Source organism: Lissotriton vulgaris, chromosome 1_1 (assembly GCF_964263255.1).
Source record: "Lissotriton vulgaris chromosome 1_1, aLisVul1.2, whole genome shotgun sequence".
In the NCBI taxonomy this organism is placed as follows: Eukaryota; Metazoa; Chordata; class Amphibia; order Caudata; family Salamandridae; genus Lissotriton; species Lissotriton vulgaris.
In genome coordinates, this window is record NC_141685.1 from 1,604,817,067 (window position 1) to 1,604,836,544 (window position 19,478).

Here is a 19,478-nt window from a genome sequence, read left to right on the forward strand (position 1 = left end):
CTGACTTTATCTTCAAAAGTAGCTCCAAAGAGACTTGGGGAGAGAGAAGAGGAAAAGTCGAGAGCGTACAGCTCTCTGGAGGAGAAGAAGGTACAGGGGAGTTTTGGTCAGAGTTACCAATGGAAGATGTTGATAAGAATGTAGACTGAATACTTTCGATTTTATCAGCGAAAAAGATGGCCAATTGATTAATCCAAAGTTCGGAGGAGAACTTGTATCTTTGAGTAGTGGGAGAGGTGAATTCCTTAACTATCAAAAAGATTTCCTTACTAGTATTGGCAGCTGATTCAATTCTTTTGGCAAAGTGTATTTTTTTCTCGACAATGATGTCTTTGTGATAAGTTTTAATTAACATTCTATATAGTGTTTTCGACGAAGAATCATAACATCTGCTATTGTGCAGAGCAGGAGTGAACCATGGTGAAGATGCACGAGAATTTTTTTTAGAGCTAATGGACAGAGGCGCAAGCTCATCTAAACGTTGAGTAAGCCAGGACTGGAAGAGAGCTAAATCATCTGCCAAGTTGCCTGTTAGCGGGCATGGGTGGATGGCAAACGAATGGGCAAGCATATCAGTTGTGACAAGGTGATATGGGCGAGTGGCAGTTGACTGGGGGATGGAGAAAGAGGTAGCGGCTTTGGCCATGTGCGTAATATCAAAATTCAGCAAATAGTGATCCGTCCAAGCCAAGGGAAGAGGGGAGAAGATAGTGATAGGGATCGTCGAGAAAATATGGTCTAGAGTGTGACCTTTGTTATGTGTAGCAGTAGAGAAGAAAGGAGTAAGACCAAAGGCACTCGTGACGTCCAGGAGCCTTATGGTGTCAGCTGTGTCTGCAATGTCCATATGAATGTTGAAATCACCAAGTAGCATGCAATGCTTATATTTAATGATGAAGGGAGAGATGGCAGTGTGAAGATCGTCAAAAAAAAAAGCCTACCTGACGAGGCGGTCTGTATACCAGTAGTCTGGCGCAGGAGTGGTGAGAGGAAAAAGACAGAAGGAAACCAAGTGTTTCAGCACCGTGAATATAGTCAGATGGCACAATGGAGCAAGAATAGCGACTATCAACCACAATAGCAACTCCTCCTCACCTGCCCAGGGACCGATCTTTCCTAAGAATGTAATCGTTTTGAGGAATAGGAATGGAAATGTCAGGACTAGAGGATTCTCCTAGCCAAGTCTCAGTCAGAAAAAGACATGCAGGCTTTGACTTTGTTCACAAATCTAAAAGATCAAGGGCATGTTTACTCAGTGAACGCGTGTGGAGTAGCATGCATGGGTAATTGTTATCGTGTGTCGCACTGACCGTCTCAGAGACGAGAGAGTCAGATGGAAGAGGGCCCTCCTTACTGGGTAATATAGTGCAGGGGGTCCAGCCGCAACCAGAACAATGAAGACTAACATTTGGATTGTTTTGGGTCAGAGAGCACTGACAGCTAATATCTCTTCCCACAGTTTTTAAGAAGTCTGAGTCGTACCTATACAAATCAGGAGTAGTGGCCAGGGATCATCGGCGTGGCCTGCCCCTGACGCCTCCGGGACGCTGACGGGCACAGACGGGCTTACCTTTGGCGCACCTTCGGTGCGCATCAGGCGAGTCCGCTGCGCTCGTCCGCTGCACGTCCTCGAAGGCATCTGACTAAAATAGGGAAGAGGGAGTGAGTCAAGGAAGCGCTGAAGACTAGCGTGCTAATCCCCGTTCCTCCCAAAATGGCAGCCATGCTGCAAGCAGCATTAGACAAAGTGAGCAAAAGGTAAGAATAATTCACAGTTTTAAAAATTCAAATGGATCACAATTAAAATAATCAAGCGCACAGATCGCCTATTAAATCAGGAGCGTTTCTGGCGTTTCTGGCAGAGCTTTCGCGCACGTTCCCGGCTGAGCCTCAGGAACAGGTCAAGGGGCGGTGTTATGAGATGCAGAGTGGGCGTTCCCGTGCAAAAAACACAAGAAAACCACAACATCACATTCACAATGAACTGCCAGATCTGCGAAGCGAAGCAAAAACAGGAGATAACCCGTGGTAGCACCTGGGATTTTACACTTGCCTTTTGCTGGTGTTCAGCCGGAGGACTACCTGCAGGATGGAAGGGAACACAACCAGGAGCCTTTTTTTTTAGATGAAGGTATTCCAGATGGAAGGTGTCTGCCTAAGTTAGCACCACTAAAATAACAGTATTTATGGTTAAAACAAATGGTCAGACTTCGAGGGCGCTGATTGCCGCAGTCACCATGCTGCCAGTCTCACAGTGACACCTGGCTTCCAGCACGGGCAGTGTTGGGCCGGGAGCTAAAAGTAGTGATGATGGGACTTTTCCGGCGATATTTGGCCATTCACAACTTATCGCCGGCTAAAGCAGGATTTTAATTCGCCAATGCGATGATTAGTATGTAGGTTTTGACACCCCATCCCTGTTACTATCGCCATGTACCCCGGGCTTGAAAATACCCAGCTAAACTGGCAATATTAATCAGGGTTAGGCAGCATTTACTTTTCTGGGAATGACTGACGGTGGCGATAGTTATCGCCCGTCTGTTTGAATATCCCCCTGAGTGTTGTATGTGCAAAGCTGTAAGTGCTGTTAGCTAGAGAGGCTTTTCCAAGTTCACTGTGGTGTTATAGTTTAGTCATTGAAACATTGCAGAATGAATCTTATGTAAATCTCTTAAAGTGTTGTCTCTGAAGTGGAGGACTGGTTTTGGGGCAATGAATATTCTAATTACTGGTGATCTTTATTACCGAACCTATAGTGCTCCCCGTCACAATCAGAGTTTCCTCCCTGCCTTACATAATTCTTTAATCCCCAATGAAGCGTTGGGGTGAAGCAGTGTAACAGGGAGGAGGGGCTAATTCAATGGGAACGAACAGTATTCTGCATAGAGCATGAAAAAAGACTGCAATTGTGTAGCAGGTTCCGTCTAGGAGTCGCAATTTCCAATAAAGTATTGACTGTGACAGGGAGGACTATGTTTTTGGGTGATTAAGTTCTCTGTTAAGTAACATATTCCATTGAGTCCAATGCAGTTGATGGCTCCTTCTCTCATGTGCAATGGCTGCTTTTTGACAACTTCCTCCTTGGGAAATACAGTTACTATCTAAAATCAGCATATAGAAAAAGGAAGGAAACATACAAGGCATCTGAGCTCAGTGAGTTTTTGAATAACTTTACATCATGAGAGCAGACAGCTGATCAGGGCTTAATTTGAGCCGGAGCTTGCCGGTGCTTAGCACCGGCACCTAATTATCAGGGCCGGGTCTACACAGTCACACTGCATTAAGTGCACCTGCGGTCCCGTCCCGTCAGTAATTGATTTATGTGACTCGTGTGTCGCACTGGCAGAGAGAGCATGTGCTGCTGCTGTACCGTACGTGCTGTGCGCTGCAGTCACTTAGTTTTAGTTACCCTGTCGTTATTGTTGCCTAAACACTTACTGTGTGTGACTGTCTAAATGGTGACGTGACGTGGGTGATTCAATTTTTCCTCCTCACTCTTTCTTCAGACTTCCGGCGGCCGGCCTCAGATCAGTGTGGAGTGGGCGGGACACTGTATAGTAGTAGTTGTTGTTGCTGGGCAGGGCAGGGCTTTGCCTGGGCTGGGTCTTCCTCTGTGGGGGCGTGCGCAGATTTGAGTGCGCGCGCATTCGCTGGTTTAATTTTGCCTCCGCACGCCCACCCCAGCATACCCGCACCGCACCTCCCCACCGAGTATCAAACGCCGCCTTTCAAAGAAGCAGAGGTGTGGGTGTCGGTCGGGACCTGCTCCTTGGACGACGTTGAGCCTGAGTGAGGCAGGTACCGTTAGCTAGAGTGACCACTGCTGCAGAGCAGACAGGACATAGCCCTGCTCAACAGGTGAGGGCGAGCGAGGCATGGCCTGGGCAGTGGGTATGCCGTCGGCTGCAAAGGTGAGGCAGGGCAGGGCAGGGCATGGCCTGGCAGGCCACAGGGGGCGCCGTGAAAGTGATTACTCATTACTATTTTTGTATTTTAAATTATTATGTTGATTGTGTCTGGTCGCGTCGTGATGGCCTGGGGTAGGCCGGCGCCGGCGGCTAAATCATGATTTAAATAGCTGCGCAGGTGAGGCAGGGCAGGATTACTGTTTTTTTTATCATAATGATGTTGATTGGTGACTGGTGGTGAGTGACTGTCTGGTTTGATCATGATGGCCTGGGGTAGTAGGCGGCGTATGCCGGTGGCAGCAAAATCATGATGTATTACAAAATAAGTAGAGCTGCGCAGGTGAGGCCTACTGCTGGTTTTAATAAACTGTACTTTTTTTTTATCATGTTGATGCGGGGTCACTCTGATCATAAGGATGAGGTTTGTGTTTGATTTGATGATGATGATTATCACGATGATCATGTTGCTAGTAGTGTGCACTGTGACTGCAGGCTATTGTTGCGGCGTGGGCCGGCCCAGCTGCCTGGATAGATGATCAGTACTTGCCCTGATAGATTCAGTTTCGGTTCAGAGCAGGCTCCTGAAATCTGTGGGGGTTGGGGCTGTGGCTGTGCGCGGCAAGCAGCGTGCGCATATTTTTTCACATTGTAATGGGTGCGCATTCACTGCTTGCCACGGTGCCACCACACCCCAGCATACCCGCACTGGCTCAGGCGGCTCTGAGGCCCGCTCACCACCACCGGCACCGTCCTAGTCATCATGGCCCGGTGGCCAGCCAGCCCAGCCAGCCGCCGACCAAAGTAGTGGTGATCGGATCGGGCGATGATTGGTTTTGTCCTTTGTGCACAGTACATTCACATGGTCCAGGCTAGCCTAGTGCACAGGATCGATAAATGCGGATTGCTGTGTGATGTAAGTTTGTAAGTGCAGTCAAGTAATACTGCATAATGATAACACGCACCAAAGCCACCACTGTCAAATATTTAAAAAGTACTTTCGGTTTTAAGGGTTTGGCAATGGTGAAAACTTGAGTCCAAGAGTTTATTAAAATATTTTACACATACATAAAAGCAGGAAGTCCAATTTGTTCTGTACAGCAGATAAAACCCCTCAAAATAAAAGAAGAATGTGGCAAATGACAATGACCACGGTAAAGGTCTCATTTTCCTGGGGTTTTAGTTCTTCATTCATGCCACATTTTCATAAGTGGTTGGTTCTCTGTTCTTCCAGATCAGCTCATGTCCATAGGTCACCTACCATATTCCAAAAATAGCTCCACCGAGACGAGATGTGCTGCATGATCAAATATCCTCCAAACAAGAATTAAACCTGCAGGGTGGCTCACTGGTTAGAGGCGGCAGACCCGAGAGCAGAGGACGGCCGGGGACCAGGGTTCGATTCCCGGTGCGGCAGGTTTCTGGACCAGGGTCAGCGGACTCGATAATTCCATCGCCTCGGTGCCCACTCTGATCAGCGATCACACTCGGCAACTCTGGGCATTAGCTTGCCTCATCTTCACTAACGGCCCCACCAGACCGCCGGGGATGCCTGGTCTCACCCTGGAGATACCCATTAAGGGACCATCTCTCAGGGAAGCCAGGAAGGGTTTCGCAGCGGTTGAAGCGCCTTGGGACCCTACGGGTAAGTAGTGCGCTATATAAATGCCAATACATTTACATTTACATTTACAGTATCCAGTGCGGTGATGATGGCCTTCTACGCACTTCCAGCTGTGAACGTGAACATAGGAAAAATTCTTGCTAGTTTTGCTTCTGGCATCTTGGTACATACTGCTGCAAGGATTGTCCTAATGGCCCCGACGCACTAAGTGATGGACCAAATCGTCCTGTGGCCATTTTAGCAATGTAGCTGGCAAAACTTGAGCACACCTGAGCTGACAAATAAACTGCCATGAACTGCTCACTTCCCAATATGGATACAAAACTCCACAACACATACATATTGGCTGCCATGTGAAACAGAGAAAAATTACTGAATGTTGACAGAATCATCGATAGGCAAAGAGTTTTGGAGACCGGGTTAGAAGTGAAGTATTTAATCATTGTGCGCTGCATGGACGGCACTTTACAGAGACAGAATATTAAGACATTTGCTGCTATGATGCCTGCCGCCATCTGTTGCCCTTTAGTCAGGCTGTTCCACCACTTTTTCACCTGTTTTAATTAAATCCAATTCTTTTTTTGGCATCCTGGTATCCAGCCAATCTGCCTGTACCTCATCAAACTAGCTCTGGACTCAGTGCTTCATACTGCCAAATAGAAGCAGAATCAAATGCACAACCTGTAAACCCAACAGTAAAAACAAAAGGTTTAAATAGACACTTTATTGAATTGGAGGTGGTCTGAAAGACAGTCTCCTGCAATGGTGGCTTCTCAGGATTTTGCGCTTCAACATTTTTGCGTGCATTCCGAAATCCATGTCTTTGCTGTGTGAATAAAGTAAACCTTTGTCCGTATTTCCGTGTCTGTGTCAGGCTGTCCTGAATCCAGCCTTGTGCTCTGCAGCTCCTCAGTACCCAAGTCCCACAGGCCATTCCACAGCCCTTCTCTCACATTGACTTCGGTTTTAATTCACAGGACTCCTTCACAGTTGCACTGCAGACTGGAGCACGGCCCAATTTTCTGTGAAGTATCTCACCTTGAGTCAGTTAGATACATTCACTAACATTTTGTTGTAACAAAGTGGTTGTGCAAGAACCAAAATTGAAAGCGATAGGGGTGCTGGTGCGACCGATAATAGCAGCATGATGTTCGCTTGAAGGTACCGACCAGCGACATTGCGTAACACCGAGGCCGCTGTTACATGCTGAAATAGTTACACACAATGGTTGCGGAGTGCTAACAGCACTTCTTGTGAGGGGAGCTATTTTACTGTACAGTGTCAGAATGATGCAACACAAGAGAGTCAATATCTCATGTGAGTGACACTGGAGACTCTAGGTAAACAATGACCTGTCGATCAAAGCAATGAGCGTATTTCATATAACACTATGGGGGTAGGGGTGTCAGTTTGCCACTATATCCTTTTTGTAAAAGCAGCTGCAGCTGAGTTCCTGGGCTCCAGTAATATTCAGGCATAAATTAAATTGTCAAGATAACTCTGGTGATTAATCGTCTACCTGGAGAGAGCCAGGGGCTTTGTCTGGGTGAAGCTGTGACTGCTTCAAAGGTGGTACAGGGTTATGTGCCTGCTGCAAAGAACGTTTACCATGCAGATCAAAAAAGTGCATATAATGTAAAATAGGTTGGTGTGTTACTGCTTCTGTCGGAGAGATCCTTTTGTTACTTGCAGTTTGTGAGTTAATATCCTATCATAGAACAGCAAGCTATTAACTAGTCTGCCTGTCATCAAAGAGCTGCATGCAAACAGCAAGTTATTAGAGCTAAATGTTTTGTTGGGCAATCTTTCATTATCCTAATCTTGCGAAAGGGTCTAATGTGGGTAGAAATCAATTCTAATTGAAGAGAACCACTAACAATGCTGTTATGTTTTAAATTCTAAATTTTCCCTTTTCAAGACTTTGAACTCTTAAACTATATTGCCTACAATGACAATCATGGATGACATGTGGCTCCTATACCTTGTAGTCGTGTCTGATGTAACATTCCCTATATACTGATTTACACCCGTAGGATTGTATCTATGCAATGTGTGAATGATGCAAAGTGCTCTGACACCTTACACTGGTATGAGAGGCGCTATTAAAATACATTAATATAAGACAGTGGTTATGGAGACTTGAAGCCAAGGGCAGTGTTAAAGGGTGGTTCCAGCACCACTTGCTTGGGTGCCTTTCATTGACATTTTCATGCTTTCTTGCTTGAGTGCCTTTGTGTGATGCTTCTATGCTTTCTGGCCTGGTTGGTTGACTTTGTGTGACGTTTCTATGATTTCTGGCCTGGGTGCCGTGACGTTTCCATTAGTGATTTTAGCTAATTTATTCCAAAACTGTGCTTTAAATGCACTTTTGAGTTTATCTTTTTCAAAATGTTCACAGAGCAGGGGAACCTCCTATCAAAACCTTGCTGAAATTCGGATCAACCAGGTATATATTACCTCTGACTATTAGCAGTGTCAGTTGAAGGCGTGGGTGGAGCTAATATAGTAAGTGGGTGGAGCCAGTGGAGGAAGGGGGTGGGGCCAGAGAAAAGTAGGTGTGGCCTCCCACAAAAATTTGAGCACCTGCACTTCATATTTTACAAATTAAGCACTGCAGCTGATTTTGCTCAATGAAAGGTACTCCCAAAACTGACTTGCTGTGCTACCCACAGGGCAGGCACCTGGTCCCCTGCCTCCCATTAAGCCTGCAGCATCTGGGCAAGAGTGGTAATATCTGTCTGTTTAATATATTCCAAATTCCAGTTTCTCTTGAAACCCCTAAATTTATTCAGCATAGATGTTGTAAATCCAAGGACAATTATGGGGAATTTGAAAACGGATTTTATTGTTATGGTCATTGAAAATCAGATTTCAGTCCACATCAGTGCTCCATATTTTGGCGTTTATGGAACGTGTATTCTAAAATTGCTTTAAACCGCCCTATTCGACAAGAAGAATCTGTTCCCCTGAAGCGAAAGTTTAATTTTATTGAGCTTCCCTTGAAGTAAACCAGCAAAACAGCATACTAAATTTAAATATAAAAGCTTCAATCAATCCAAGCCTTTTGAAGACACGCAGGATAATCCAGGCTAGAAGGCAAAATCCTGTGAACTTAACCAGACTTCTTCAATCACCTATTAAGATGTGTTTATTTAAGGCGAAGACTGATGTACATTAAGGTTTCAAAGGCATTTCCTGTAAAGGATCAGATTGTGTTGAGGCATGTGGTTGGTGTGTGGGTTTCTTACAAGTGCACGGTAAAGTAAATATCATATACCCATCCGCAGCTGTGCTGGCGCATGCATTCCTACTTTTATCAAAAGCATAACTTTAATCATGAAAATTAAAACCGTGACCTCAGTGTCACATGTGAGCGACCCGTTTAGGCTGGATATGTTTTCTTAAGTGTAAATGGATCTCACGTGGGCAAGACATGATGCTATGCTCATGACTCAGAGTAACATCAACTACTCGAAGATGTTAATTGTAATGCAATTTTATTTGTAATGTGTAGGAGAGAGGTGCAACAGCGAATAAGAGCAGGGAATGACCTGCTAAAAAGCATATATGTATCATGCTCCTTTAACACAGAAGCAGGCGTTGATCAAACGCCCTGGAAGGGGAATAAAGTGAAACCTAATAAATCCAATGCATTGACATAAAATAAAAGCAATATATTCAGTCTGGTGCCGTCACACAGTACAAGAGGGCTGACTGTTGGATCTCCAGTAGTTCCAGGCAGTGGCATGTGTTTGAAGAACTTTAATAAACGGGTGCTGCAATCACAGGTGACATTCTGGAGACTGGCGGGTCAGAAGTACATCAAATATAGCTCTGTGCAAAGATACTACTTCTTGGCCATTGCAAATTGCTCCAGTAATCTACAGAGATCGTCTCTCTCCCTTATTTTCTCACTCACTTTTCTCTCACTTGACCTCTCCCTCCCTATCATTGTGTCTCCCAGTTTTCATTTCATCTATATATTTCAATCTCTTACTTCAACCTTTAACTGTTGCTATAATTTCATCTTCTTACAGCCTCCATGGAAGTCCTTTTATTGCTCCCCACGTCATGTCTACCTGTCTCATTCTCTTCTAATCCTTTGCTCCTCTCACCCATCTCTCCCGGTTCTTCTGTCCTATTTACCTCTCAGTCTATCACCTCCATCTCTACCTCATTCATTTCTTCCCTTCATCTTTACCCCTTCTAATTTTTTGGCCTGTGTCACTTTTACACTCACCTGTAACTATCATCACACGTTCAGCTGTAGTCTCTCCTTCTCTTAGCTCGTCACTACCTCTTACCGCATATTTGGACAAAGTGCGTCCTGGGGATGGGTGGGGCGACCCTGCATATTTCTCTCAGTGAAATTTACAGCCTGCTAATCCAATGAGGTTTCTCTTTTTAAATACATGACAGATCTCAGCTGATGCCCTCTTTACCATGGTTACCAGAGGCTGGCAGTAGTGGCACCACAATGAATAGTACAGGGACAAGCTTTTTTCCTACAATCCACAGGGAGAATGGCTACTGGCTCCCAACAGATAGAGGTGAGGTCCATTCTGTCCTGCATAACTGCGGTCCTTGTCACCCTTTACATGTTTGATCCCTGCTTCTGTGTATGTGCAGTTAGATTGAGAAGGGTTTTCACAAATATGCTTGCCTGATTCGTGTTGTAGTTCAGTGGACTCAACATGTGCGGATACTGACAAGATGCGGACTGGCTTTGTGCAAGACTGCCTAGAGTATGTGATAGACCGGGGGTCTACATGTTTATAGTTTCTGATCCCCCTCACTGAATATAGCTGTACTGCCTACACCAGACCAATATCACTCTCTTATCTCTTCTTGACAGTGAGTTGCCTAACTTTAGGACATGTCCTCCAGTACTGAAGCACATGCCAGCTGGACAGTCTCAAAGTGGCCCAGGGTAAGCTACATTCCGACATGATCTCCACATGAGATGATCGCCTGTTTGTCAGGGCATTCCAGGATGGGTTAGCCCTCAGCTACAAAGGATGCTAGAGATCTGATTGGACAGGTCTGACCATAAGCACTCAGGGGCATATTACCAACAAAGTGGCGAAGTGAGGTGTTAGCCGCCTTGGCTTAACACCTCTCTTCGCCACTTCGGAATCGCTAGGCTGCACCATATTACCAAGGGTATGGTGCAGCCCAGCGTTTCCCCCTGCGATGGCAATACATTTTATAACTTAACATGGAAAAAGCAAAAACGAGGAGAAATGAAGCATTTCTCCTCGTTTCGCCACCTTAAGAACAGGTCTTTCCTGTTCTTAAATTCGACGTTGCAACCTATTACCGCCTCTCTTGATAATAGGTGGCAGCGCCGTAGTGAATGGGTGTTGCGGTGGAATGCCCACTGCGACACCCACTGCACGCCCCCTTTCATGATGAGTTTATTGTGTAAGGGGCCCTATTACCAAGGCAGCTATAAGTCAATTAACGTGGCATTAATCCATGACTTAACGCTGCCTTGATAACAGGGCGATGCCGCCCTCAATTCCTTGATCAGTGCCTGGTTTTCTCTACTTTTGAGGCGGGACTGCACACCGGTGTAGCTGAGAAAGATTGTGATCCAGAGCTGGGAATTTGCTGGACGCTTTCTTCCTCCAGATTTGGCAGCAGTACGGGTCGAACTTGATGAAATTGCTGATGTAGCTGATCTGTGCAGGGAGGAATATCTGACTGATGAAGAAGGCGGACTGCACCCTTCTGGCGGAGTGACATTCTGCTACCAAACCCTATTTACCACCAAGGATCAGAATGGAGACAACTGTTGGACTGCATCCAATTTAGGAGTAAGAGGATGACCCCTGCCGGCTGATCAGGAAATATCATCTGCTGGAGCAGTATTGTGTTCTAGGGAGTAAAGTGCCCACATTGTCCATTGTCGATAGACAACCCATTTCATCGCTAACTTGCCAGTGCTCTGGGGATCTGCATGTGTTTTCAGTATATTTCAGCTTCACTGCATGGCCTAAGGATTCAGTGGCAGAGCTGGAGGAGGCTACCCTGTTTCAGTACTGTTGGTATTTTTATTCCAGCTCACTCATTTTCAGAGATAGCTCTATTAAACCCCCGTCACTACCCCTGGACGTGCATAGCCTCAGTTTTTGTCTTTTCTTGTTTTGTGGTGAGTGGCTGATGCTACCACCCTCATGGCGGACCCTCCTCCAGAATAGCCTGAGTACAACCAGTGGGTTTGAGGTACAGACCCCACAACCTTTAGTACCATCTGAGTAGGTATCAAGCTGTACTGGTATGCTGACCTCACTATTGCACCTCTAAAGGTAGTTCAGTGGCTACATGATTAGCAGGACTAGAGGACTTTGCCTCCCTTAACGGGCACTAAACAATTAAGACACGATCCACATACCCCCAAAGAGATTGTTTCTTTTGCCAGAACGGGGGTCTGAATTAATTTATCGGGTGGTGCATCTGTGAGCAGACCGTAGGCCCTCCCAAGCTTCTGTGATAGAAGCATTAAACCCCATTAACAATCCTCTACCAGAAACCAATTCTTTGGAAGACAAACATTAAAAGTGATTTTCCCCCTTTGAATTCAGGCACTGCAAACTCCAGGGACCTGGTTCACAAAGATAAACTGATACTTTGTGTACGTTTATGATTGCTTACTATTCACTAAGGTATTCTACTAGTAGAATCTTTAAGACTGCAGAGTCTCCGAAACTGTCCTCGGACTGTCCTATTTTTTTATGTGCTGGGACTCCACAGTCGTAACGACACTACTTGTAGAATACCAGTAAAGAAAAATACGTTTGTGACTACCTGACAGTCATGAACTTGCACAAAATGTAAGTTTACCTTTCTGAATCAGGTGCCAACTCTTTAAAGTGTATCTTTAAAGGATTTAAAACATTTTAGTGTTTGGCTATCTGATCCTTTCACAGGGATCGTTAGTCTTAGCTCCTTTGAATGTAAAGATAGGACCAGTAGTTGTTACTCTGCCCATTAAGTAACAATGTCTTTAGGCCCCCGTGTTAAATATTTTTAGAGCTTTTAGCGCTTTCGTTGCCTATCATCATTGTACATGTAGTATATTCTTATGTATGTTAAAGTACGTTTGTTCTAAAAAGTGTAGAGTCAAGTGCTTCAATCTAGGTGCAACAGTAGTGTGGTCCCTGGAAACCAGTGCTAAACAACACCAATTGCTTCAACTGGTGTCCACTAAACAAGGTTCTCTTCCCCTATGTCTACTGTTCCTTTTCTTACTGTCTTTATCTCAGCCATTCTCAATCACCCACCCCTTATCTCTAGCTCTGCCCTCTTTTAACCTATTTTCTCCCAGGTACCCTTTCTCTTCTCACTTTTCAGTATTCTTCATCTCTACAACTCGCATTATGCCACCTTCATCTGTATGTCTCCTTTTCATTACAATCTCCTACATTTTTCTTTTCAGTTATTCCTGTCATTATCTGTTTCATTTCTACTTTTCTGTTTCTCTCACTTCCATTGATGTTCCTTTTTTCATCTCACTGGACTTCTTTCTTCGTCACTTCTATCTGTTTCTCTTAGCTCCATCTCTACTATTCTCAGAAATGAACCTCTTTCTCCCCCAGCCTCATTCCAGCTCTGCTACCACCGGTGTTCTCTGCTAGCCTCATCTCTCCCAGTCACCTCTCACCTTTGTAAAATGCTCGCCTGCTGGCCCCACATGTGCGCTGCAAGCATGAAAAAATGCAGGACACGAGTTATTGGTTTTGCAACGCGGTCCCGACTACCACCGCCGGTCCCGCCTCTTTATTTATATACGCGCATTGCCTCATGAGCCAGCGTGTACGCGTGCACTCAGTGCAGAGGTGGACTAGGCCGTCACCCCGCACTGAGAACATTACATTCCTCTTCACCGTAGTTAAACACAATACCAAAAATCAAAACACTCTGTTACCAGTTCTGGAGGAGTCCCACTCTGGTATCTGATGCCGCTCACAGTCGCTGCCACTCACATGACAGTCCTCAAACAAAGAATCTTGCCAAGCGGGAGGAGGGGGCAGGATTACTCCGCAGGTGATACTGGGAACGCTCTTCTCTGGATGGGACCGGGGACGGAATTCCTTCTGCCAGGGTGCAGCAACCCGGAGACTCCGGTAGGGAGCAGGCTGGTTCTCTCAGGGTCTCTGTGTGGAGACGGGGACTCTTGGCCTGGCACGCTCGGGACAGCCAATGGGAACCTCCTCGCACTGATGTCACCATCCACCGCTGTTCTCGGGTTTGGACTTTCTTCTTCATTTTCTCGGACTGGGAAATTAGGTATCCCGATGTGTACTTTCTTGAAGAAGGATACATTTCGTGTAAGTTCTTCCGTGCCTTTCGGGCATTGATCATCGCTCCTCTTCGGAGAGTTACTGTCCACAAGACTGCTTGAATGGGAGGCGGAATTTGCTCCCTGGATGTCTGTCCTTGACATATACTTTGTCTCCTGCGCGGATGCTTGATGCCTTTGCTTTTCTGTCTGTACTGGATCGGACATTGGTGTTGGTCCTTTTTCGCTAGGACTCAAGCTCCGTCAATGGGTCGCTTGATGGGGGAATAGTGTCTCGTACTACCCGGCCCATGCTAGCAGGCCCCCGGTGCTCTCTCTGTTATGAGGTGGAACGTCAGACAGTACTCCCTCAGGAAGCTGTATATGGCTCGTTCTAGGGGCGCTTCCTCTGCATAAGCAATGCGGATGACCTTGTTGAGGGTGCGCATGAACCGCTCAACTTCCCCGTTTGCTTGAAGCCAGCGCAGTGTTACTTTCCAATGGGGGATTCCCCAGGATTCAAGATATTCAGCAAATTCCTGTACTTAAAAAGGCGGGCCATTATCAATCTTTAAGACTTCAAAAATCCTGTGTGTGGCGATGATTTTTTCGACTTTGGTGATAACCTCCCCTGCGGTTTGGCTTCCTACTATTTATATCTTCGGGTATTTGATGTAGTCATCTAAGAACACCAGGGCATAGCGTCCATCTGGCAAATGTCCAAAATCAATGCTAACACACTCCCAAGGTCGATGTGGATTTGCTTCTGTGATGTTAGGTGCGAGTCGCTCCGGCTGGCCTGAGACTTGGCACCATAGGCACGTTTTGACGGCCTGTTCTACCATTGTGTCCCTTCCTGGGAACCACACCTTTGCCCTTAGCCTTCTTTTTGTTTTTCCCACGCATTGGTGCCCTCAGTGGGCTAGATACACTGCCTGCTGTGTTAGGCTTGATGGAAGGACTCGTCATGGACTTTTCAAAAGGCATCCGCTGCTGTCAGTGGACAGCTCTTGACTCTCATCAGCGACTCTAGCATGTCTTTTGCTGGGATTGTACGTCTGGCCATACTGGTCTGGATGGGTCACCAGTCATTTGCTTGAATTGCTGCAATGGCTAACTGTAGACACTCATCATTTTTTGTGGCTTCAACCAGCATTACGATTGTCATTGGCATCGGCCGGGAACGTTCGGCCACAAAGCGGACATATTCTTCAGTTTTTTCAGCTTCGTCCTCCTCTGCTTTAGTCACTGCCCTCGGGTGTCTCAAGAGATAGTCTGCTGGCTTTGACGAACCGGGTTTGTAGTCTACCCCATAATCATATCCTTGCAGTTGGAGTATCCATTTTTATATCCTCGGGAGTCTTCGAGGTGGACCCTTAGAAGAGGGTGATGAGAGACTTGTGGTCTGTGAAAACTGTAAACAGGTGGACATATACGTAGATGGGAAAGTACCGACAGGCCCAATGGATGGCGATGGCCTCCCTTCCAATCTGTAAATAGCGCTGCTTGGTTTCCGTCAGGGACCGGCTTGCATAGGCCACCGGGGCCCATTCTTCATTGCGTTGATTTTGAGTGAGCACAGCACCTAGGCCGTAGAGGCTGGCATCCACAGCGATGTTGGTGGGCTGTGCTGGGTCGAAATATGACAGCGTGGTGTCTGCCGAGAGGGCTGCTTTGGTGTCCCTGAAGGCATACTCCTGGTCAGGCCCCCACTGCCAGGAAGTGGCACTTTTTGTCAATTCTCTGAGCGGCTTCGTGACATTGGTCAGGTCTGGGACAAAACGGCCACCTAAGTTAACCATTCCCAGGAAACTCCGCATCTCAGATATGTTGGTGGTTACCGGGGCGTCTTGAATATCACTGAGTTTGTCTGGATAGTGGGCTACTCCTTTATCTGAGAACTTGTACCCGAAGAAACTGATTTTCTTTTGTAGGATTTGGCACTTCTCTCTGTGCAACATGAGGCCGGTATCTCGGATCCTTAGAAACACACTGCGGAGCCTTTTATGGTGATCTTCCTGAGACATAGCATAGACCAGCAGGTCGTCGCTGGCATTAAGGACTCCTGGGAGCCCACTCAGGACCTCTCTGATGGTGTTCTGAAACACCTCGGCGGCGCTCAAAGTCCTGAAGTTCATCCTCTTGTATCTTCTCAGGCCTACATGGGTAGAGAAGGTGGTGATGTACCTGGAATTGGGATGTAGAGGCTATTGGTGGTACCCTGAGCGAAAGTCCATTTTCAAGAACCAGACAGCACCATTTAAACCACAGAGTATGTCATCTATGGTGGGTGTTATGTGACGTTCCCTCTTAATGGCCGCGTTTGGAAGGTGCATATTTACACAGATGCGCACTTGGCCTGGCTTCTTCAGCTTTCTGGCCACTGCCATTCCAACACCTCCAGTTCCTCTTTGACTTTCTACCTTAAGTGGAACGCTATGCGTCGGTGTCTCAGCGCCACTGGTTGGACTGATTGGTCGATGTGGAGAGAGACCTCTTTTCCTTTTAGGCACCCTATTCCTTGGAAGACATCGTCAAACTCTTCCATGATGGCTGTCAATTCTTCTTCCTGGACGGCAAGGGTTAAGGAAATTAGCCGCAGTTATTCTGCTGCATAGCCACTGACTAGCATCCTGCTCCCTTCTTCTGTCATGTACACTGTGGTGGGAATGCTTAAGCCTTGATGTCGAAGTTCGGTTTTCAAACACCCCAGTAGCGGGATGGGCGTCTTGTGGCCATATCCAAACACACAGATTTTAGTCTCTCATAGCTGTGGGCGTGGACTGAGGTTTCTGTACACGTTGGTGGCCATCAGCTCTATTGAAGCACCGGTGTCTATGGTGGCTCGCACCTATTGGTCGTGAATCCGTACACGGCATTTCAGAAGTCTGCACTTTTTCCTCAGTGGGTGGTCCACTGCAAGCACATAGTGGACTGGATAGTCTCCTGTGTTGTCATCCTGATCCTCACTGTTGGGCGATTCGCCTACTGCTTGGACTATTTCTTTCTGTGGCTTCGATGACCTGCACACGGCCGCAAAATGGTTTAAACTGCCACAGGCTGTACACCTTTTTCCTTCTGCTGGTCAGTCCAGCATGCAGTGGGGTATGCCTCCCCAGTACCCTCATTCCTTTCCTTTGCCCTGTGGGCGTTTGCCTGGTGAGCGACTTGGTTTGGCCTTCACAACGTTTGCTAGCTCAACCTTTATGAGGCGGTAGAGCGCAGCCTCCATGTGCGATGCCCTGGCCTTCAACAACTCCTTAGACCATCCCAGTGTGAGAATGTCGGCCATTGATTTGCCAGACACCTGGAGGATAGTTTCTCTTAGCTTTGAGGAGTAGCAGCCCTGTATTATTTGGGCCCTAATTTCTTCTTGTTCATATTGGAAGCCTCACATGCTGGCCAGTTCTTTCAGGCAACCATAGAACATGTCTAACGCTTCCACCGCTTCTTGTGTGGCTTGGTGGAAAATGAATCTCTCACAGTCCCTGTTAGCCATGGGCTCAAAGTGCGCATTTAGGGCATTCAGCAATGTCTCATACATCTTGGGCATGACCTCCACTAGAGTCTTATAGATACGATGAATGTCCTTTCCTCCTAGGTGTAGGAGTAGTGCTCTGCGTCTTTCACGGGTGATGTGATGCCTGCCCCCTCAAAATAGAACTGAAAGCGTTCATTCCAGTCCTTCCACTTTGGGGCGAGTGACGTAGGAGAGACATCCACTACAAACGGCTCGATCGCTGGGATCGCTGCCATCAGGACATCGTTGGGGGTTCACCTCGCGGCACGAGCACAGCCTCACCACAGCAGAAATGGCAGCCACCTGACTGAGGGCAGATGAGGCCTGGCTGTACGAAGACCTGTCTTCCTAGGTGCTTATGGGCAGCATAGGCAGTGGATGTCCTGCATGGGGCAGCAGGGGCTTAGCAGCCACTTGGTGGGTGGCACTCTGAGCTGAGCAGGCACTGTTGGCGTGAAGCTGGGTTGGCAGAACCCAAGGGCCGGCACCAGGAAGGGTGTGAAGGCAGGGTAGCAGAAGCCTTGCTGGTGGCAGAAACAGCGGTACCTCCGTGGGGGGCTGTGCAGCCATTCTTCACACAGCGAGACAGCGTGTGTTCATTACCGCCTCATCACTAGTGTAAAATGCTCACCTGCTGGGCGCCACTTGTCCGCTGCGAGCATGCAAAAATGCGGGACACGAGTTATTGGTTTTGAAACGTGCTACTGACTACCACCGCCGGTCCCCGCCTCTTTATCTATATACGCGCATTGCGTCATGCTCCAGCGTGTATGTGTGCACTCAGTGCAGAGGTGGACTAGACCTTAACCCCGCACTGAGAACATTACAACCTTCACTTCAGTTGTACAGAGGAATGCAGTTTATAGTTAATTGAATGAGAAACCTGAACCTTAAATATTAAGGCCCATAGTAATAAAAGGTTAATTCAACCACACAAGGCATCTTGCACTGTATCCCCTGTGCCACTGGGAGCCAAATTAACTGATGTATGGCAGGCCCGGTGGGAAAAGGGCATTGTCTGGATCCTCTGAAGTGTGATGAGAGAGCATTTAAGTAGGAACAAGAGGCTATTGAAAGCATGACCAAGTATGGCTAGCATTATTGAAAAAAGGAGGCAACTCGTTGGACAAAATCAACATATTTGAGAATTCGCTTGAGTGTACTTAAATATTATGTTATGTTATCTGGTGCTTGCATGGTGCGTAAATGCTACTCTAACTGCCCATAGTGAAGACACGAGGACCTGAATATCTGATTGCAGAATGAGGCCTGACATGTGTTCTGCCTGTGTTTCAGGAAAGGTGATACTACTCGTGACTCGCTTTAAAAGGCATGTGCGGAAATAGAGTGAGATTTATTCAGCTTTGCATATTTTATCTGAAATTGTTGAGTTCTTTGTTGGTATATGTAGTTTCCTGGTTTGTATTGTGGTTAACTCATTTGGTAATTGATGGGTGTTTTTCTCTGTGGCTGCGTAGATATTTCTTACAGTCCACAAATGTAAAGTTTTCATGGCCTTTTCAAAGCGTGGTTTTCTTATTTCTGCATATGGTTGAAGAGTCGCAGGCGTAGACTGAACCCTCTAATTCAGAATGTGTTTCAGCAAGATACTTGAGGGAGTCTGTTGCAGTAGAGGCTTAATTTAGGAGCCCCCTTTTCTTTACTAGTTTGTTTATATGAAAGGTGTAACTCTGTCAGTTGACATGTCAATATTTGACATGGATGATGGAAGTGAGGACGACACGGAAACAAGCCGGTAGTCACACAGACACATGGTCTCTCTTTTCCCTCTAACCTCACATCGATTGCTCTCATTCTTTCACCTATTCCATAATGACTTATTTCTGGTTCAGGCTGCTGAGACAAACAATACTGTCTTGTTTTGGAATACCGCAAATGCCCCATTTTTGAAAAGTTACTTGTGTCCTAATTTAACATCACATGTTTCCTTATAAGCATGGATAGACCACTTTCAAAGGATTTTTGACCCTTTCATCAATAGTGAATCAAGGTCTTTTCCTGGCCATAAATAGACCAGAAAGGAGTCCCACTCCTATAAGTTGTTTGCCCTTGGTCTTAGATTGGATGAGATCCTGGATGCCATGCCAAACTGTGCTAAAGGGAAAGCTTCTGGATCCAATGGGG

At 46.5% G+C, this 19,478-nt stretch overlaps 1 pseudogene; it reads right to left on the reverse strand.

Annotated features, from left to right (window-relative positions):
* Positions 1-5,068: 5,068 nt before the first annotated feature.
* LOC147750871 (presenilin-associated rhomboid-like protein, mitochondrial) lies at positions 5,069-6,533 on the reverse strand (annotated as a pseudogene).
* Positions 6,534-19,478: the final 12,945 nt, after the last annotated feature.